The sequence below is a fragment of the Meriones unguiculatus genome, chromosome 12 (genome assembly GCF_030254825.1).
Source record: "Meriones unguiculatus strain TT.TT164.6M chromosome 12, Bangor_MerUng_6.1, whole genome shotgun sequence".
In the NCBI taxonomy this organism is placed as follows: domain Eukaryota; kingdom Metazoa; phylum Chordata; class Mammalia; order Rodentia; family Muridae; genus Meriones; species Meriones unguiculatus.
In genome coordinates, this window is record NC_083360.1 from 86,352,900 (window position 1) to 86,375,094 (window position 22,195).

At 46.0% G+C, this 22,195-nt stretch overlaps 1 long non-coding RNA gene across 2 annotated transcripts; it reads right to left on the reverse strand.

The window, feature by feature from the left end:
* Positions 1-4,006: 4,006 nt before the first annotated feature.
* LOC132646862 (uncharacterized) lies at positions 4,007-15,308 on the reverse strand. Of its 2 annotated transcripts, none has more exons than XR_009585201.1 (3): positions 14,823-15,308; positions 4,341-4,809; positions 4,007-4,181 (listed from the first exon to the last, which is right to left on the reverse strand). It is a non-coding gene; the product is annotated as an uncharacterized LOC132646862 (long non-coding RNA). The 2 variants fall into 2 exon arrangements; XR_009585202.1 differs by lacking the exon at positions 14,823-15,308 and adding an exon at positions 7,161-7,368.
* Positions 15,309-22,195: the final 6,887 nt, after the last annotated feature.

A 22,195-nucleotide genomic window follows, 5' to 3' on the forward strand; every position in this document is an offset into this window, starting at 1 on the left:
CCGCTGGACGGTAACTCCCCACTCTCCCTCACCGGCCCAGTGCAAGCGCTGTGTGACCTTTTCATTGAGCTTGTTGCACTGCTGGACATAAAGCTGGTGACCTTACACTTGCTAGGCAAGCCCCCTATCAGTGAGCCACACCCCAAAAGCTAGCAGAGTCCTGTTCCTTAATCTCTGTGAATCTGTTTACTCTAGGTCAGGTGTGTGTGTGTGTGTGTGTGTGTGTGTGTGTCCAGGGATTGAGCCCCAGGCAGGTCAGACATGATAGGCAAGTGCTCCACCACTGAGCATGTACAACCCATATGGTGATGATGACAATGATGTTTTGTTTTGGGGAGACAGGGTCTTACTGTGTAGCCCTGGCTGGCCTCCAACACACAGAGATCCATCCACTTCTGCATCCAAAGTCCTGGAATCAAAATCATTGGTCCTCACACTCTGTTCTTCCTTCTTATTTAAAAATGTATTTTTGGTATGTGCAGGTGCACTTGTGTGGAGCCCAGAGACTAATGTCAGGTGTCTTCCTCTTTCATGCTCCACTGTGTGCATGTGTGTGTATCTGTGTGTGTGTGTGCACATACATGTGTGCCATGGAGCAGAGAAGTCAAAGAATGTCCTTTGGCAGTTGACTTCCTTTGTCATATGGGACCCAGGTCAGCAGGCTTAGAGGCAAGGCAAGCATACCTACCACTGATCTCACCAGCCCTGTCTCCTCTCTCTCCCTCCCCACCACTCTCTCAGAGTTGTGTCTCTTGTTGAACCATAAGCTTGGCTAGACTGGCTGGCCTGGGATTTACCTTTCACAGTTCCCCAGCATCAGGATGGCACATGAGTACCACAGGTATTGAACAGATGCGGGAGATATGAACACAGGGCTCATGCTTGTTTGACAATCACTTTACCAACTGAGTCACCTCCTAACCTACTCTTCTCATTGTTGATGGTCATGATGCAATCTTGTTTACTCCAGGATGTCTTCAGACTCTGTGAAGCTGAAGATGACCTTGAAGATGATCCTTCTGCCTCTCCCTCCAGAGTGTTGGCATTCTAGGCACATGCCAACCTGTTCTGTTTCTATGGTGCTGGAAGTCAAACCAAAGCCTTCTGCATGCTAGGGAAGCACTCTACAAACTGAGCTATATAATGTGTTCAAAGCCAACTTGGGCTACAAGTTCTAGGCCAACCTAGGCTATCAAAGGCAAGACCTTATCTCAAAAAAAATGATAAATAAAAATAAAGACAGGTATGGTGGCCCATTCCTTTAATCGAAGCACTCAAGAGGCAGAGGCAATGAGATCCTTGTGAGTTTCAGGGCAGCCTGATCTACATAATGAGTACATAATGAGTACCAGCTGGGGCTACACAGTAAGATCTTATCTGAAAAGCCAGATGGTGTGTGGTACCTTTAATCCCAGCAATCAGGAGACAGAGGCAGACAGATCTCTAGTTCAAGGCCAGCCTGGACTACAGGCTGAGTTACAGGACAGCCAGGGCTACGCTAAGAGATCTTGTCTCAAAAACAAAGCAAAACAAAAATCTTGTCTGAAATCAATAACAAATAATGGAGCATGGAGCTAAAGTTGATCTGTAATCAATGAAACCAATTAGACATTCCCAAAAAAATAGCTAATATACATGAAAATACAACACAATTAAGGTAGAATATCAAATCAGTAATGTAGAATCAAATCAAATGCAAATCAAATATCAAATATCAAATTAGTATGCAGTGTATGGATACATCACCTGTCAAAACAAAAACAAAAACAAAAACGAACAAACAAAAACCCACCTATGGCCTATAGGAAAAGGTAGAACAGAAAGTAGAACATCCAATAGGCAGAGAGGATTCTGAGATAGAGGCAGGTGGGGGAGAGTCACCCGGGGGGGAAGATGTGAGGAGGACATCACATGGTACCTAAGCAGAGGTAACCAGCCATGTGGCAAGATGTAGATTAATATAAATGGCTTGTTTTAAGTTATGAACTAGTCAAAGAAGAACCTAGCTATATAGCCAAAGTATTTGTAAATCTATATTGACTCCCATGAGTCATATTCAAGGAGCTTAGGGCCAGGAGGAAAAACCACCACAATACAGTAAGGAGGGGAAAAAAAAAAAGAGGAAAGGGATTTTATTTGGTGTTGGAATAACAAGTTGACTACCTAGAAATTGTTAGCATGAAACTATACAACATGTTCTTCAGAAAGGTAAACTGAAAAGCAAAAAAAGAAAAGAAAAAGAAACAAAAATATTGGGAGAAAATTTTCATAATCTCAACTTGAAAAACAAGTATTTTTAAATCCAAAACAAAACCTAATTGTAGAGAAAGTTTTGGTTTCTTTAAAAACTCGGTTAGGTTATATATTTGTTTTCATCCCAAGTGTGGGATATGGAGTGCCTTTAGTTTGTACCCAGCTGATAATAACCTCATGCAGCTCAAAGATGGGCCTGGGCTTTGCCAGCTGCAAACAGTTTAATTCTGAGGACTCTGACAGGGTATAAATATCAGAGCCCAGAGAGAGGAGGGAGGCTTCGAAGGATGCTTCAAGGATGGTTCAAGGAGACAGACATAGGAGGAAGAGGCTGTTTGTTTATTCTGCTGTGTTTGCCGTCTGCTGTTGCTGGATATCCTGATGACTGAGATTGGTATTTTCTCAAAGAACCCCATGACCCTAACCAGCCGGAACTAAATCTAAAGAGGTCTACGTCCCTTCTCCCTTCTAACCTTCTTTCTCTCCTACCTAAGGTTGGGGAAGTAGGAAGGGAAGTAGAGGCTTAAGGAAAAAGAAATAGAGGGGCTAGAGTGATGGTTTAGTGGGTGAGAGCACTTCCCACTGTGCCACACTACCTCAGTTCAATCACCAGGACCCTCATGGTGGAAGACGGGAATCGACTCCCACAAGCTGCTCTATGGCTTAGCACATGTGTGTACAGTCCTAACATTCAGGTAGTGGAGGCAGGAAGGTCACAAGTTCAAGGTCATCCTTGGCCACAAATCAAGTTCAAGGGGTTGGGGGGAGGGGCAGAACTGTCCTACAAGTGTTGGTATTCACTGAACCTCCCCTTTCCCTTTGTGCCGATTAGCCAGTCTCCTCAGAGAGTGAAGTCCAACTCACAGTAGTGGGATGAGACAGCACTTGAGTTAGGGATGGAGACAGATGGCTGCTTTGGGCTCTGGCCACATCCCTTTTTACAAAAAGAAATTGCCTTGCCTGTAACAGGGCCTTGAGACCTTAGCACAACTGACTCCATGATGGAAGTTCCATTCTAGCTATAAATCTCAGCACATAGACAGTACCACCTGCCAAAACTAAAGCAAAGGTCCAATCCATCAAAGCCCTTAGTTCCGGGAAAGTCTTTAAAGGTGCTAACCTTGCCTTTTGACTTCTGTGGTTCCACATCTGCCTAACTGTTCTTTTTCACTAAAGTATGTCAACCCAGGACATGGCTTTTTGTGCTTACCCGCTCACCTTGAGAAAGGGTTGGGGCTACACTGGGATCCTGAACACCCAGTGTAGTTGCACTACAGCTAATAAAGACTAATAATGGCTTAAGCCTGTGTCCAAGCGGTCTTCTCTGGTGAAAACTCCACAGCATGACTGAGGTACCATCACTTTGTGGGCTTGTTTTTTTGTTTGTTTTTGTTTTTTGAGCAACATAGAGATTATTCTTTTCCCAAGATAGGTGTCAAGGATTTGTCTGAACACTGGGATCTCCCCAGGCGCTGGGGACAAATTTTCTGAATGCTCCATCCTGTCAGGGGGCTGGAAGAGGCTACGAAGTCTTGCCCTCCACGGAGAAAACAGTGTTGCATCCTAGCTTCCCTGCCAGGATGCAGTAGTCCTTGACCTCCTGCAAGAAACTTGATTATAATTTATGCTTAATCCATGTCAGCTTCCTCTTTATAGCATCCTTTGCTCTTAAGGGGTGTCTTAGGATTTTATTGCTGTGAAGAAAGACCAGGACCACAACAACTCTTAGAAGAAAAACATTTAATAGGGCCTGGCTCACAGGTTCAGAGGTTTATCATCCTGACAGGAAGCATGGCGGAGTGTGGCCAGACATGGTGCTGGAGAAGGAGCAGAGAAGAGAGTTTTATATCTTGATCACAGGCAGCAGCAGGAGGGTGAGAATCTGAGCCTGACTTGAGTCAAGTTCAAGGTCAGCCTGCTACAGGTGACTATCTCAAAAAAGAAATAAAAGAAGATAAAGAAAGTTAATGTATTCTGCTCCAGCCCCAGAGAAGTCAGAAGAAAAATAAATGGTTTTGGGAGTGGCACTGCTCGAAATGGGCTGGGCCCTCTCTCACATCAATCATTAGTCAAGAAAATGCACTTACTTCACTTCAGGCCACTCTGATGGAGGTGTTTTCTCTACTGAAGTTCCCTCTCTCCAGATGACTTGACTCCAGCTTGTGTCGAGGCACCAAAAACTTAACCAGCACAGTATAACCGCATATCTTGTGTTGTTATAGTTTGAGACAGAATTTCATGTAGCCCAGACTGGCCTCAAATTCATTAATTATGTCCTCACAGGAGTCCCTGAACTTCCCATTCTCTTGACTCCACCTCTGGAGTGCTAGGATTGCCGGCCTGTGACAATGAGTCTGGTATTTTTACTTTGTTTTACTGTGTCTGTGTGTGTACATGTGTGTACATGTGAGTACCTGCAGAGACTGTAAAAGACTTAGAAGGTAGAGTCGAGACAGTCAAGAGTTCAAGGTCATCCTCATTGCTGGATGAGTAGGAAGACCTGAGTGAGAAGGGTATTCTGGCTCAGGCCTAGGCGGATGAGGTCCGGGATCGAATCTGAAAAAAAGAAAAAGAGAGTCTTTTAAATTCTGAGCACAGTTGATTTTTCTGGAGAGATAAATTATACTACCTGAATATCATAGGTGAGGCTTGATATTAGGTTAAGACAGAGACGACACAGGGGAAACCCTGTCTCGAAAAGCCGGAAAAAAAAATTGATTGAGAGCAGGTCACATGAATGAGGTTACTCAAGAGTCCTAACTATTGTTTGGGGTTTCATTTTATACGGTACAAAGAAGGCAGGCTGGCTTTGGCTGCTCAGAGGTGCAGCATAGATAGTTCTTTGTTGACTGACAAGCTTAGATTATGTAAGTCTTTGTTCACTGTGCATGGCCCTTCCCATAATGCACCTGATTTTAATTATAGGCATAAGACGGTAAATAGAAGATTCTCCATAAAAGTTCACTCCAAGGACGGTTTGCCTTATTTCACTTTTACCCTAAACCAATTCAGTCTGGCCTACACCCTTAATCCCAGTGCTCAGGAGGCAGAGGCAGGTGGATCCCTGTGAGTTCCTAGCCATCCTGCTCTACACAGCAAATTCCAGGCTAGTTGAGGCTGTGTAGTAAGGCTTTGTCTCAAAATAATAATAATAATAATGAATTTTATTGTTGTTGTTGAGGCTGACTGTCCCTTAGGCCCATATCCAGATATAACTAAAGAACAGCCACATAGAAACTTCCTAGGTCTAAGTGGCAGGAAGAGGAGGAACTTATCCCATTGCTTAGCTCGTGGTCTAAATGGGACTTGATGCAGGCGTGGGCAAAAACTAGATTGCCCAAGCCAAGAGGAGTCCCAGGTTGCTAAGCCAATGCTTGGACTTACCTGCCTCACTAGGGAAGAGAGCCCAATCAACCAGAGGAGCAGGAAGCTCCTTTTGACTGTAGTCAAAAGGAAGAACAATCTAAGGGTGACTATCCCTCCTGGGCCTTCAAGCTCCTGATCAACTGAAAGGCACAAAACGGAGCTGACTGAGCAGGGCGTGGTGACTCATGGCTGTGATCACAACACTCCGGAGGCCAAGGCAGGGTAAGTTTGAGGACAGCGTGGTCTAATGTTGGTATAATGTTCTTTTAAAATGTATATACCTTACCCTTGTTAATTCAAATGCTGATTTCCCCACCCCCAACTCTCTGGTTTCAATCTGGATATTGCATTGTGATACTGACTATAAGCATCCTGTCTCAACTCTTGTGTAAACAGGACACAAATAAAGCAACTAGATACAATGTTGTGCAATGGGAGGAGCCAGAGGATAGGAAAGAGGGGAGGAACTAGAGAACAGGAAGGGGCGAGGAGGAGGAGGAGCTCCGAGGAGAGGAGAGCACAAGGAGAGCAGAGCGGGAGGAGTGATCTTGGAGGACTTGGAGCATGAACCAGAACTAAGATTTCACAAAAAGCAAGTATAATGTGGGAAATCTAAATGTTAGAAAACTGAGGGCTTGGAGGTTTAGGAGGGAGTAAATATTGCCCAGCATTGTGTTCTAGATTAACTAAAAACCCAGTCTCTGTGTGGTGATTTGCTTATACAGCCGCTGAGGATTAACAGCAGCTTTACAAGAAGATAAAACAATAGCAAATATTAATAACCGACTACAACAGTCTACATAGTGTTTTCCTGGACAGCCTGGCTTCAGTGTAAAAATCTGTCTCAAAAACAATCAAACAAAGGGAGGGAAGGGGCTGATTAAGAATATATTAGTATTTCAAAAAGTGGGAACTCTGTAGTAATTACACACTCGACACACTTAAATAAAATGATGTAAACAAATGTATTTGATAGTTTGGGCTCCTTCTAATTCTAATCTGGGCATGGGTAGTACATGCCTGCAGTCCCAGGACTTGAGAAGCTAAGGCAGGAGGATCAGGCATACAAGGCCAGCCTTGGCTGCTCGGCAAGTTGAGGTTACATGAGACCCTATCTAAAAAATAAAATAACAAAACTCCAAGATTATCCAAAAATCAATGGTTAATGAAAACTAAATAGGAAAAGGCAGGCTTCGGTGTTCTTTTTGTTTGTTTTTGAGACGGGGTTGGGGAATCTCACTTTATAGCTCTGTCTGTCCGAGAATGCACTATGCACACCACGCTGGGCCCAACCCCACAGAGCCCCGCCTGGCTCTGCCACCTGAGTGCTGGGATGAAAAGTGTGCACCACCACACCTGCCTTGCTTTGCTGCTATTTTTAAGATTCACGGCCTTGAAACTTTGATGGTTGGAACGGTTCTGAAAGTCTTCTACCTTTCAAGAACCAACTAAAGATAAGTGAGTTGCTCCTTCACCTTCTAATGGAGAACCAAACTTACGCCATGTCAGCTGTCGCCCTGTAAGCAGCACAAGACACTGACCTGCTTTCCAACTACTCAGGAAGACCGGTGTCTCCACAAGGGATCATCTCCGGAAGCTGGTGAGACAGCTCAGCGGCAAAGAATCCTTAATGCTTTTCCGAAGAACCCCAGTTCAGTCCCCAGCACCCATGTGGGATGTCTCATAAGCACCTAAAACTCAGCTCCAGGGCTTGTGGCATTCTGTCTGGCCACATGCACACAGCCAAACACATACAGTCACATAATGACAAACCTGAAAGAAAAAAAAAAACTACCCCCAGTCCATGGGCTGATGTAACTGCTGCCTCATCAGTTCTTTTTCATTTTAAGTTTTGTTTGTTTGCTTTTGTAACAGGGTCTCTCTACATAGCCTTGACTGTCCTGGAACTCACTCTATAGACCAGACTAGCCCCAAACTCACAGAGATCCGCCTGCCTCTGCCTCTGCCTCTGCCTCCAGAATGCTCGGAGTAAAGGTGTGCACCACCGCATCCTGCTCATTTCAATTTACTTTAAAGATTTGCTTTAATTTTTTTATTTATGGGTATGCAGTGTGATTTATTTTGTGTGTCTGGCCCTTTAAGAATCCTATGCCCTTCAGTGTCCGTTGCCACTTGGAATTCTGGCAATAGGAGAGGATATAAGACAACCAGGCCGGTGGTGGCATATGCCTTTACTCCCAGGACTCTTGAGAGTTGGAGGCCAGCTTGGTCTACAGAGTGAGCTCCAGGACAGCCAGGGATGTTACACAGAGAAACCCTGTCTCAAAGAACAAAAATAAACAAACAAAAGCCAGCAGAGGCTGAGAGAGATTGAGTAGGATTAGAGTAGGGTCAGAGAGTAGGGGAGTAGGGTTAAAAAGACAGTTTTTGCCAGGCGGTGGTGGTGGTTTGAATAGAAACCAGAAGGGGATCTGGACATGACCACATGCTTGTTATTCCAGTTCTCAGGAAGCAGAGGATCACCCAGAAGTTAAAGGCCAGCCTGGGCTACATAGTGAAACTGTACTTGAAAAGAAAAAAAAAAAAAAAAAAAAAAAAAAGAAAAAAGAAAGATATCATAGCTCTTTAGCAGAGGAGTTCAATTCCCTTTTTATTTTTTATTAAAAAAAAAAACAACAGCTGGGTGCGGTGGCACACATCTGTAATCCCAGAGGCAGGCAGTTCTCTGTGAGTTAGAAGCCAGCCTGGTCTACAAAGCTAGTCCAGGATAGCCAAGGCTACACAGAGAAACCCTGTCTTAAAAAAACCAAAAACAGAAGGAGGGGCTGAGGAGATGGCTGTAGGCATAAGGTTATCGTGGAATTCAAATGCTGGTTTCTGTGTTCCAATATCTGGTAGCAAGCCTTGTTCTGTGAATCTCCTTTCTTAAAATTGTATACACTCTGCTCCCCAGTTGTCCCCTGATATGTCAATAAAGCAGCTTATACCCAATCGATGAGCAGGGGAGAGAATAGGGCTGGACTGCCTGCCAGTGGGGGGCAGAGGGGAGGGAGTTAGAAGAAGAAGTAGGGCATTCTGCCATGGCAGAGGCTCAGGAGACACCAGGAGAGAGAGCTCAGCAGGAAAGCTACAAAATGCTGGGAGGGAACCAGATTAGCCTAGAGGCTTAAGAATAGAGTAATAACTGTTCAGGTCTTGTGTTATGAAGCTTATCATTAAAAAGGAATTATAGAGTCTCAATTATTTGTATGATAGCTAGGTTAAGGGAAAAACTAAGAAAAACCAATACAGTTCTATAAAAGTAGCTGTCACATCGCTCGCTGATTGATAATAGCACTTGCAGCACAATCATGAAAACTAGAGTTCAGACCACAGCATTCACATAACAAGCCCACTCATGCCTGTAACCCCAACTCCAAGGTGGGCTTAGAAAAAAAATCACCGGAGCTAGCTGGATTCCAGCTTAGCTGAGAAAATGATTGACCCAGTGCTATCTGGTTTTGTTTTTTGTTTTTGTTTGTTTGTTTTGTTTTTGTTTTTACACCTTGACATAAGCTAGAGTTATCTGGGAAGAAGGAACTCAACTGACAAAAACACCTTTGCAAACTGAACTGTAGGCAAGTTGGTAAAGCATTTTCTTGATTAATGATTGATGTGGGCAAGCCCAACTCATTGTGGGTAGCGTCACCCCTGGGCAGGTGGCCTTGGGTTGTATAACAGAGCTGGTTGAGCTTTGCTTCACCCCCATGGGGAGCAAGCCAGTAAGCAGTATCCCTCCATTGCCTCTGCTTCAGTTCCTGCCTCAAGGTTCCTGCTCTGCTTGAACTCCTGCCTAGACATCAATTAGTGATGGGCTATGCTGGGGATGTGTTAAGTCAAATAAACCCTTTCTTCTGCAGTTGCTTTTTGGCCTTGTCTGGAAACCCTGCTGTTAAGGTCAAAGTCTGGTATTTCTGGATAGCCTCTGAGCGTCATATAAAATGATGGACTCCTTTTGTCAGAAGGGCTTCCTTTTCTCTGCCTGATCTGGGGATCCTGAACCCCCACATCCTCTACCTGAGGAATGTCACATAGTCCTCAGGGAAAAAACAGGTTTAACTACCTTTCTCCTGGTAGAACCTGTTCAGCAAGCATCTGGGGAGTCCTGGAAATATCCACCCTATGCTAATAAGATGCCTTAATGTCTTGGCTTTTAACCAATGACCTTTAACTGTAACTGGAGATTCTCCCCCACTCATAGAATAATTAAGTACTGCTTTCCCTTCTTATGATAAAACTGTTTTGTTACATATAAATCAAGTATCCCTGGCACCCCTAGCCCCAGTGAATCAAACACCTTCATCCTCAAGGTTTATAAGTCCCTGATTCACAAAATAAAACTCTCTCCCTCCAGTTCTTCACCATGGCCTCCAGAGATTTGCCATTTATTCTGATGAAGGGAGGGCTCCCCTCCTTCCTGGCAATTCTCCATTGAGCATGCTGCTGGCCAATTTGAGCTTCTGCCATTCATAGATGAGTCATGATCAGGCAATGCATCATGGTCAGGCAATGACAGAAGAACTGCCCCAGCAGCCACTGAAGTCCTCCCGTCCTCCCCCCAGCTTCAAGCTTGGGCCTGCATCTCATTGCACCCACCTTCCGCCAGACCTGTGTTGGCTGTGAGCCAAGCAGGAATGGGCTTTTGCCATCATCCCCACCATCAGTTAATATGGCAGCTTAGCCAAAGGGTATCATCACAGGCTTTTGGAACTCCAGAGTTTCCACTGCCATCTGATACCAGCAATCTCATTTTAAAAAACTAACTCCCGGTGGGAAACTCAGTTCTACCTGTCCTGTGAGATTGGGAGCCTTGCTTAGTGTGTGGGCCTCGGCCTGACCACTCTGAGAGAAACAGAACCTTTGATCTCGGGGTCCCTTTGTTCTTCAGAAGCTGACAGCCGCATCCCAGACTACCACCAGACGCAGAACCACAGCCATGGTGTTCTGTCACAGCAGTAGAGAACAAACTAATACACCCAGGTTCGGGGAGAGACCCTGCCTCAAAGGAAGCACTGTCTCATTGAATCTGGTATTATTAACTGGTCAGGCTGTCTGGCCAATGAACTCCAGGAATCCATTTGTCTCTACCCCCTTACCCAGCCCTGAGGTTACAGAACTGTTATTATTATCATCCTTGACTTTTTAGACAAGTCTGGGAATCCAAACTCAGGTCCTCATTTTTTTTTTTTTTTTTTGGAGAGGGGAGGGAGCCGTGAGACAGCCTTTCTGTTTCAGCCCTGGCTGTCCAGGAACTCACAGAGATCCAGCTCTTGCCTCTCAAGTGCTGGGATTAAAGTCGTGCACCACCACACCGGGGGCTCATCCTTCATACCTTCTTTACCTTTCACAATCCACGAACTTTACATTTTAGCAGGCTACGTATCCTTTTCTTTTACAGTTTTTCTTTTGTAAGGGTGCGTGTATGGGTGTGTAAGTTCCACGGCTGTTTCTACTCCTTTTTAATCTGCTTTATTTGGCATATTTAAGCCTCTACCTCTCTTCCACCAACTGTATATAACCCTAGGTAAGAGAGAGAAGGTTAGTGGGGAGAGGGGCATGGACCCCTGTACTCCTCCCGGCTGTTTAGGGTCAGTGAGATCTTCTGGGGCTATACCAATCTCCTGTTCCAGTTTCTCAGAAGGCAAAAACAGCCAGCATATCTTTAGGCGTCTTAAAACAGCCCATACAGAAAACCAAGAGGAAATAATAACTGAAAGGCCAAGACATCCTCAGGCAGGTGTGACCGTTGCAGCATTTGGGAGGCGAAGGCAGGACAGGACAGCTGGGATTTTGAGATTAACTTAGGCTATTCAGTAAGTTCTAAGCCAGTCGAAGTCACAGAGCGAGACCCTTTTACTTTCTTGGGTTTTTTTTGTTTGTTTTGGAGGGTCTTTTTTATATTTCTTTATTATTTATACCGTGTTCTGCCTGTATGTGCGCCTGTACACCAAAAGAGGGCACCAGATCTCATTTATAGATGGTTGTGAGCCACTATGTGGTTGCTGGGAATTGAACTCAGGACCTTTGGAAGAACAGTGTTCTTAACCTCTCTCCAGCGCCCCACCTTTTTTTAAATGTTTATTCATTCTTTTTTTGAGACAGGGTTTCTCTGTGTAGCCCTGGCTGTTCTGGACTCACTTTGTAGACCAGGCTGGCCTTAAGCTCACAGAGATCCGCCTGCCTCTGCTTCCCTGAGTGCTGGGATTACAGGTGTGTGCCAGTGAGCCCGGCTTCCCTTTAAGAAAGAAATGGAGTGCAGAAAGAAAGAATGAACTGGATTAATAGTTCAGTGATTTAAAGCACTGATTGCTCTTCCTGAGGACTCAGCTCAATTTCCAACACCCACACAGCAGCTCACAACTGTCTTTAACTCCACTCCCAAATTGTCTCACGCCCTCGTCTGTCCTCCATGGACACCAGGCGCATGCACAGTGCACAGACATGCATGTAAGGCAATCCACCTGTAACACATAAAAATAAAGACATAAATATTTAAATTTATTCTGTCTCCTAAACCAATAATTCCTGCACTTACAGTCCCAGCTACTTGGGAGGCTGAATGTCTTAGAGTTACTATTGCTGTGATGACACAACCATGGCTAAAGCAACTTGGGGAGGAAAGGGCTTGTTTACACTTGTGTGTGCAAAGTCCGTCACTGCAGGAAGTCAGGCCAAGAACTCACACCGGGCAGGAACCTGGAGGCAGGAGCTGATGCAGAGGCCACGGAGGGGTGATGTTACTGGTTTGCTACTATGGCTTGCTCAGCTTGCTTTTTTATAGAAGCCAAGGTCACCTGCCCAGGGATGACACCACCTATGGACTGGACCCTCCCCCATGAATCACTAGTTAAGAAAATGCCCTACAGCTGGGCAGGGTGGTGCACACCTGTAATCCCAGCACTTGGGGAGGCAGAGGCAGGTGGACCTCAGTGAGTTCAAGACCAGCCTGGTCTACAAAAAGTAAGTCCAGGACAGCCAAGGCTACACAGAGAAGCCCTGTTCTGAAAAAAAAAAACAAAAAAACAAAAAACAAAAAAGAAAGAAGGAAGGAAGGAAGGAAGGAAAGAAAACAGAAAAAGAAAATGACCTTCAGGCTTGCCTACAGCCAGATCTATGGAGGCATTTTCTCAATTAAGGTTTCCTCCTCTCAGATGGCTTTAGATTGTATCTAGTTAAACCTGTAGGACATGCTGAGGCGGGAAGATCACCAGAGCCCAGAAGTCAAGAAACAACTGGTCAATGTGGCAAAACCCGTCTCAAGAACAAAACAAACAGCACAGCTCTGATATGGCATGTAGGTCACCCAGAGAGTTACTGCTTGCATTTCACAAGGCCCTGGGTCTTGTTCCCAGCACCAACAAAACAAGACAACAACAACAAAACCACAAAAACAACCTGGGGGGTAGAGAGATGTCTCAGAAGAGCACTGACTGTTCTTCAAAGGTTCTGAGTTCAATTCCCAGCAACCACATGGCGGCTCACAACCATCTATAATGAAATCTGGTGCCCTCTTCTGACGTGGAGGCATACATCAAGGCAGAGAGAATACTGTATAGATAATAAATAAATCTTTAAAAAAAAAAAATCAGCCTGGGTGTGGCATTGTATTTCTTTAATTCTAGCACCCGGGAGGCGGAGGCAGGGGATTTCTGTGAGTTTGAAGCCACCCTGATCTACACAGCAAGTTCCAGGCCAGGCAGGGCTACAGAAACAAAACTTTGAAACCTATTGGAAGGCAGAGATGCCCAGCCCAGGTAGGCAGCAGAGGTCAGAGAAGGCCTCCACATCACCTTTTCAGAGGCACTGTTTTCCCTGGGTCCTGTAGGACAAGGAAGCATTATCTAAATGTCTAGGAGTGCGGAAGTGCAGAGGTTCGCTTATGTGAAGGCGCTGGAGCGTGAAGCCAGATAAAGTGCTTAAAGTCCACAAGTGCTTAAAGGCCAGAGGTGGGAGAGGGAGCCGGAAAGGCAGGCTGGGGCAGATCAGCAAGCTTACCTTTCGTCTTCAGTACTGCCAAGGTGCCTTTCTGACAGTCAGCACGCGGGGACACCTAGAAGCCCATATTAACTTATCCTTAACTTACTCCCTCATGCGCAAACACGTACCTGCCGTGGCTGTGTCTAGGTCAGAGGCTTCAGGAAGAGACTGTTGAAATCCTGTGAGCTTAGTGAGAAACTCTGTGAGTTCCTCCGCCTCTGCCTCCCAAATGCTTGAACTAAACGTGTGTGCCACCGCCCGGCTTGGCTTGTGTTTGTTTTATTTAAGGATTTATTTCCTTTAGTTTTAATTATGTGCATAAGTGTTGTGTCATGGCATGTGCACATTTGATTGCAGATACCCAGAGGGTAGAGAAGGAGGTGTGGGGTCCCATGAAGCTGTGAATACCCCAGCATGGGTGCTGGGAAGCTAATCTAGGTCCTCTGCTCAGACACACCCGTGTTAAGCACTGAGCTATCTCTAGGCCCCGAGTTTCTTTGTTAGAGACAGGATCTCAGTGTGTAGCCAGGCTGGCCCTGCTTCAGCCTCCTGAATCACCATGCCTGGCTAAGGATGTGGGTTCAAGTGTTGTCCACACACAGGGGCCACGCTAACCTCTGTCCCTCCAGTTACAGTGTGTGCGTGCGCTGTAAGTCCTTTTACAAGGCACTGCATCTCAGCTGAGAATTGAGGTGATTTACTGCAAAACCCCGATTCCTTCCCTGCCTCCAGCAGTCCTGATCTGCCACACCCAGCAAAAAAGTTTTATAATAAATTGATTCTGGCTTATAGTGTGAGTTCTAGGCCAGTCTTTAGGCTTCACAGCAAGACCCTGTGGATACACCAAGAAACAAAACCAAAGCTCTTTCAGTGATTTATTATCAGTAAATGCTTTATATGTATACTATTATATACAGCTGTAGATCTGGGGTCATGTAAAACTTCTCTGGTGAGAGAGGGTTGAGAGTGGACAGTTTTTAAGGAACCCTAATCTAGAGCCTGGAGAGATAGCTCAGAGGGCACATAGTGTTCTTGCTAAATGGACCCAAGTTCAATTCCCAGCACGCAAGCCTGTAACTCTAGCTCCAGGTGATCTGATAACCTCTGCCCTCATACGCATACATACACATAAATAAGTAATAAAAATTTTAAAAAAAATGTAAAGAAGAAAAAGAAACCCTGATCCAAAGAAGGCCAAAAATAACGTGGGAAAGGTTCCTACCCACCTTGTTGCCCTGAGGGAAAGAAAGATGTTCAGGGCTCTCGGTAACTTTTGTTGTGCTTTGGCACCAAGCCTTCACCTTCGGCTTCAAGCTGGGCACCCGAGGCCCGCCAGGCAGGTCACGTGACGATGGTGTGCCTGGCAGTCACCTTGGCCGTGCAGTGTGGGCAGGGGTGGCGGCAGTCACAGCCTTGGGAGGAAGACGGCCGCGAGGGAGGGGCAGGCTCCCGGCTGGAGCGATGGGCCGGCCGCGGCAGGGAGGGCCGCTCGCCCCCACCGCTCTGCTGCCCATTTCGGAAGGTTCCCAGGAGACCTGCAAGGACCTGGAGTTGGGAAAGCTCTAGGACACCCGCGGGCGAGCCGTGCCCAGACTCAGTGTCTCCATCAACGCGAGTCTACCCAGGGAGGCCAGTTACCACACAAACACCAATCCGAAGCCTCCGCGATGACCTCATAGCAAAACGTAATTGGTCCTGTCCTGAGTCTCTGCTACTGGCCGGATCCTGGCAGCGTGTTGGGTGACCTTTACTTATCTGAATCCCTTTTGCAACGTAAAACTACTAGATGGGGGGGGGGGGGGGGGGAGGGTGGTGGTGGTGGTGGTGGCAAACGCTATGACTCTAACGCCCAGGAGGTGGAGGCAGCAGGATCAGGAGTTCAAGGACTGCCTTGGCTCTATATTAATAACGAGTTCGAGCAGCTGTGACGGCAGAATTACCCAGACAGAACCGGGCTGGGGGAATGGCAGAGGCAGGAGTATCTCTGAGTTCCAGGCCAGCCAGTGAGACCCTGTCCCCAAAACAAACATACAAACAGTTCCAGGCCACCTAGACTATATGCTTAAGACCCTGCCTCAAAAGACGCAAGAGTCGGGGTGGGGTGGGGGCTGCTGAAGAGATGGTTCTTGCCCAGAACCTGGGTTAGGTTCCCACACTCACCTGCTGTGGCAGCTCACTCCTGCCTATACCTACAGATCCAGCAGTTCCACTGTCTGGCCTCTGCAGGCACCACGCAGGCACCTGGTGGGCAAAACACTCACACACATAAAACTAATATATATATTTTTTAATATCAAAACAACAAAACTTCAGCTGATACTTGAGAACACTGCACAGAGTTCTCTGGCCTCACACACAGACGCAAATACAAGAGCACACAAACAAACAAATACATACATGAAAAAAAAGTCATTGATCACTCAGCCGCAGCCCCCCCATCCCTCCCCGCCTCTCATTTCCTCACACTCCCTCCTTCGCATAGACAGCTGCCTTCCATTGGCCATTCCACCCATGAAAAGGAACCACACTGAACATCCCTGCATTCTTTGGACCCCTTTGCTGATGCGAGTAAGGGTGATGACCTGCTTCCTGCCAGCACTGAGGATTCTATCCACGGAAGGATTCAACAGAGACCCTACTGTTACCACAAAAAGAAATCGGTGAAGGCGGTTAGGGAGGAATCTGCCCGCAATGGTACTGTAACTGTTATTGGACACTGTTTATTCAGTGATCTGAAAGGATCAGTAAACAGACAAAACAAAACAAGGGCAGGGCGAGTGCATGAAGGCCTGGCTTAGATCTGCCCCAGCGCAGTGATGCGCCCCAGAGGCAGGGCCTGGAGAAGGATCAGACAGTCAGCTTTGAGTTTGAGGCCAGGCTGAGATAAATGAAACCGTCCCAAAAAACAGCCAACCAACAAGATGAGCGAACAAACAACGCACTCCAGCTGTGCTGGCTAATTTTGTCACTTTGACAGAGGCTGGAGTCATCTGAGAGGAGAAAACCCACCTGAGAAAATGCCTCCTTAAGACTGGGCTGTAAGCAAGCCTGTAGGTCATTTTCTTAACTAGTGATTGATGTGGGAGGGACCCGGCCCATTGCTCACAGGGTCATCCCTGGGCTGGTGGTGCCCAGTTTTGTAAAAAGAAGGCTAAGTGAACCACGGGGAGCAAGCCAGTAAGCAGCACCCCTCCATGGCCTCTGCATCAGCGCCCACCTTTAGGTTCCTGCCCTGCTTGAGTTCCTGTCCTGACGTCCTTCAGTGACGGACTTTGAGGTGGAAGTTAGGACAAATACTTCCTTCCTCATTTTGCTGTTGGTGATGGTGTTTCATCATAGCAGTAGAGGCCCTAAGTAGGACACCAACAAAGCTGCTCCTCCTGAAACAGCTCAGAAGACTAAATGTGGATACCTGGAGAGATGATTCCACAGTTAAGAGCACCGGCTGCTCTTCCAGAGGACCCTGGTTTGAGTCCCAGCAACTGCCTGTGGCTCACCACAATCTGATATTCCAGTGCTGAGGAATCGGAAACTCTCTTCTGGGTACCAGGCACACAGGTGGCACAAAACACACTTGCAAACAAAACACCCACCTACGTTAAAGAAAAAGGAAAGACAAGAAAAGGGCTGAGGTGGGCCCTGGTGGTACACACGGTTAATCTCAGCAGTTGGGAGGCAGAGTGGGGTGGATCTTCTCGTTCTAGGCCAGCCTGGTCTACAGAGTGACTTCCAGGACAGCCAGGGTTACACGGAGAAACCCCGTCTCGAAAAACAACCAGACCAAACCAAACAAAAGAAAAACAAAACAAAGCCCACATTTATCTACTCTTTGTTATTTCCTGTATTCTTGTACGTGTGTGTGACTATATGCACGCACGTGCCAGTGCCTGATGAGGTCAGAAGAGGGTGTTGAGTCCCTTGGGTGTTTGCGAGCTGCCCAGTGTAGGTAGGTGATGAGGTGTGAACTTAGCTCTTCATGTTTGAGCCACGATTGTTCTTAATCACTGAAGCAGCTCTCCAGCCCCACTGGCATGTTTTTAGCGAGTGCTCTGCCTATTTCGTGTGCTTGCAAAGGTAACTGATTTGTAGATAACCTATTTGTAGGTCATATAGCCAAGATGACGATAAGCCTCTGGTTCTCTTGCCTCCGTCACCAAGCCTAGGATTATAGGCGTGCATCTGTACCCGCTTTATTAGGTGCTGACGATCAGACACCTTCCAGGGTGCTGGTAAGTACTCAGCTGAGTGAGCACAGCCCCAGCACAGGATTTGAATAAAAACTAATTCCCTTGTACAATAGCCCCACACTCTGTTCTAACTCACAGGGTTTCTCTGTGTAGCCTTGGCCGTCCTGGAGTCTCTTTGTAAACCAGGCTGGAGTTTAATTTTTCTTTAACTTTATTTTTTAGGTTTGGTTTCTTTTCTTTTTTTAAAAAAGATTTATTTATTATTTATACAACATTCTGCCTGCACACCAGATCATACTATAGATGGTTGTGAGCCACCATGTGGCTGCTGGGAATTGAACTCAGGACCCTTGAAAGAACAGTGAGTGCTCTTAACCTCTGAGCCAGCTCTCCAGCCCTAGGTTAGTTTCTTTCTTTTTTTTTTTAAGAGTTATTTATTATTTATACAACATTCTACCTGTAAATCAAATCGTACTATAGATGGTTATGAGCCACCATGTGGTTGCTGGGAATTGAACTCAGGACTTTTGGAAGAACAGCAAGTATTCTTAACCTCTGAGCCATCACTCCAGCCCCCTCTAGGTTTGGTTTCTTAAGGCAACCTTGTTAGGCTCCCTTGCTAGGTAGCCCAGGTTGGCCTTGAACACACAGCAGTCTTCCTGTCCCAGCCACCTGAACAGAAACACCTGTCACCCTGCCTGACTGAAATTAGTTTTTAAGAAAAGGGTCTCTTGTAACTCTGGCTGGCCTTGAACTTGATATGTAACTGAGGATGACCTTGAACCCCTGACCCTCCTGCCTCCACCTTACAAGTGCTAGGATTGCACCATGCCTGTCTTATGAAGCAAGCGATTGGGACTGAACCCAGGGTGCCCGGCAAGTTCTCCAACAGATGAGCTACTTTCTCAGCTTAATTAACTTTTTTTTTTTTTTTTTTTTTAAGGTAATGGCTTGCTGTTTTCTAAAATGCTGTGAAACTCCTGGGACGGAAGCCAGGAGAGTTAGGCAAGCACACTACCGCAGCTAAATCCTTAACCCCAGCACGCTCCGAACATTACTAAACATTATGAAATTTCTCTCCAAAGAGAAAGCATCAATTTATAGTTCTACTAACAGTTTATAGGCTTGTTAATTTCCCAGCGTGCTCATAAACAAAGGAGGCCAATCTTTTTTTTGCAGTTCTCTCCCTCTGTCATCTGGGTCTCGGGGGTAAAAACTCGGCTTAGCAGCCTTGGCAGCAGGCATTTTTATCTGCCGAGTCATCTTGCTGATCCCATGCGTTCCTTTTTTTAAGATTAAACAGTTTCAGTTTATGTGTGTGTTTGTGTGTGTGAGTGAGCGCGCACCAGGTGTGCAGGTGCCCCCGGGAGCCGGAAGAGGCTATCAGAGCTCCCGGAGCTGGAGTTACCTGTGATTGTGACACCTCTGGTAGGGCCGGGAACTGAGCTACCATCCTCTGCGAGAGCGGCAAGTGCTCCTAACTGCCGACCCATCTCTCCAGCCTCTCGGATGGCACTCTTTATTAACCTAATGGATAAAATTATCGCACTGGGTCTTATTTTTAAATGACAACTGTATGTATATGTGTGTAGGTATAGTGTATATGGGCAGCTGTGTTTCCTAGTCAACATATGGAAGCCAGAGGAAAATTCTTGTGAAGCTGATTCTGTTCTTTTGTTTGTTTGCTTGGTTCTGTTGTTGTTGTGGTTTTGAGACAGGGTTTCTCTGCGTAGCCCTGGCTGCCCTGAAGCTCTCTCTGTAGACCAAGCTGGCTTCAGATATCTGCCTGCCTGTAAAAGGAACATTTATTCACCTGTTTCAGTTGTTGTTATGGAAGCTCACTGCCTCTCTCTCTGCTAACCTAGGCCTGGTCCTGGAAGCTTTTAGCCTCTATACAATCTAACCTAGGTCTAAAATGTTTTCAGCCTCTGAGACTTACTGCTCAATAAGCTCACCCTTTCGGGTTCTTAGTGAGCTCTGGGCTGCCTTGTTCAAATCAACTAACTGTTCTGCTCAAACTCCTCTCCCAGATGACTTATTCAATCTGGCTTCTTTCCCTGAATTGCTCTGCTTGGCCTCAAACTAACTCCAGCAATCTTTTCTAATCTTTTGGCTCCTTCTCATTCTCTGGCTCATTTGGTCTTCATTGCGTCTAGCTTGTTCACTCATTCAACCTCTCTCTGTAAAACTCTTCTGGTAAAATGGCCTCTTCTCTCTCTCTCTCTCTCTCTCTCTCTCTCTCTGCATTGCCCCTTAAGTAGCTTCCCTTTCCTCTCTCTTCTCATGAGAGTTGGGTCTATTCCAGTCTGTCAAGTCTTTCTCTGATGTATCACCTTTCCTACTCAGCTTAAAGAGTTTAAGTTAGCCTGAGTATAACTCCATTTTAAAATAAAGATCTTGACTGGGAACTGAATTCAGGCACCAGGAAATATCACAGAAGTACACCTGGCAGAGAACAAAGTTAACTCTCCTAGCAACAACCTCTAGGAAATATAACAGAATAAATGCTTCATAGAAAATAGAGACAAACTCCCTGGCAAAAATCAATGAGAATCAGTTGGGAATCAGGTGGGAAAATTCTCTCCAATGTTTCAGATGCGGTTTAGAAAAGTTGCCATTGTGATTATATGCTTTACCCATTGTGATTATATGCCTTAGCCATTGTGATTGTGTGCCTCAGAGAAAGTCACCTGCCCTGATAAACTTCACCCAATTCTTTAACGCCAAGGCTTGTGCCCCTGCTTGCTGCCATGGAAACCTCCTGCTCACAGACTTTCCCTTTAAAAATCCTGCTCATTCAGGGCTCAGGGTCCCACTTCTCTACTGCTGCATCAGTGAGAATCAGGTCCCAAGTTTGATCACTCTCGTAATAAAGCTCTCTTGCTATTGCATCGAGTCGCCTCCTGGTGGTCTCTGAGGGTCCCGTGAACCTGGCATTACAAGCTTTTGTCCCAGAAGGAAAAGGCCAAAAGACCAAAGCTAAAAGCTTGCTAACTCATCTAATAGCCTAGTAGGAAAAGGCCAAAAAACCCAAGACTAAAGCCTTGCTGGCTCAAAGCTCCCAAAGCCCCCAAAGCCAGAAACCAAAAGAGCTAGAGAGCTAAAGCTTTAAAGGCAGAAGAGCCAAAGCTAAAGCCAAAGGGCTCAAGAGCTAAAGCTCCTTGAACTTCCACAGGCTGTCTTGAATACCCCTCAACAGATAGCTCCTCCTACTTTTTTTTTTTTTTAAGATTTATTTATTATGTATTAGTTTGTTCACCTGCATACCAGAAGGTGGCCCCAGATCTCAGTATGGATGGTTGTGAGCTACCATGTGGTTGCTGGGAATTGAACTCAGGACCCAGTGCTCTGAGCCTCTGAGTCATGTCTCCAGCCTGCCCCTCCTACTCTTTAATCCCTGTCAGCTGGTTTCTTGTTCTGCCTCTTGACCTAAGGTCAATTTTATTAAATCCTGTGTACAGAAAGCTCTTGAATTAAAGATGTGTGCTAAGTCTGGGTGAACCACACCATAATCACCTGTTTACAATCAACAGGAAGTTCTTCGATTAAAGGAGTGTGACAGAGCCCAGCCACACCAAACAAGAAAGTTTTACGGTTCACAATTTTGAGGTTCACAATGGGACCAAATATCCTGCAACACCTGCCTCTGCCTCCTGAGTGCCGGAGTTAAAAGCATTCACCACCACTGCCCAGCATGGAGACCATGCTTTACTTCCACTCTCATTTGGGTTCTGAGGATTAAACTCAGGTCAGCAGGCTTGTGCCGCAAGTGGCTCTACTCACTGAGTCATCTGGCAGGCCCGCACTGCTGCTGTTGCTGTTTTTTCAAGACAGGGTTTCTCCTTGGCTGGCCTGAACTCAATTTGTAGACCAGGCTGGCCTTGAACTCAAAGAGATCCGCCTGCTTCTGCCTCCCTGAGTTCTGGGATTACAGCACCCGGCAATTGGCTTTCTTTTATTGATAAGAGTAAGAGGTTATCATATGCATTAACTGATGCTTTTTCTGTTCTGAGAATTGCATGCTTTATTGAAACCTGGGTTTTACTATTGCAGTGTTCAAGCCCTACTGATTAGTAAGGCACTGGGAATGTTACTGAATGAGGGAAGAGAATACTGTGAAGGGGATGAAACTGCAAAGCACTTCCCCAATGGCTAGTGACCTGTGAGCATCAGTGGAAGCTAAGTCCAGTTAGAAACTGCTTTGCAATGATGCTCTTGTGCTCTTCCCTCCAGCAGCTCTGTGCCAGTTGTGAACTACAAGATTAGAAAAGCTCCTTCACAGAGTGTTACAGAAAAATCACTTCACTTCTGTGATCTCAAATTTATTTGCAATGGTGGGAAGCACTCTTGGTAAAAGCCAAGAGCTTAACTTATGATAAACACAGATCAGAGTGTTCACTGAGCAGCGAGGC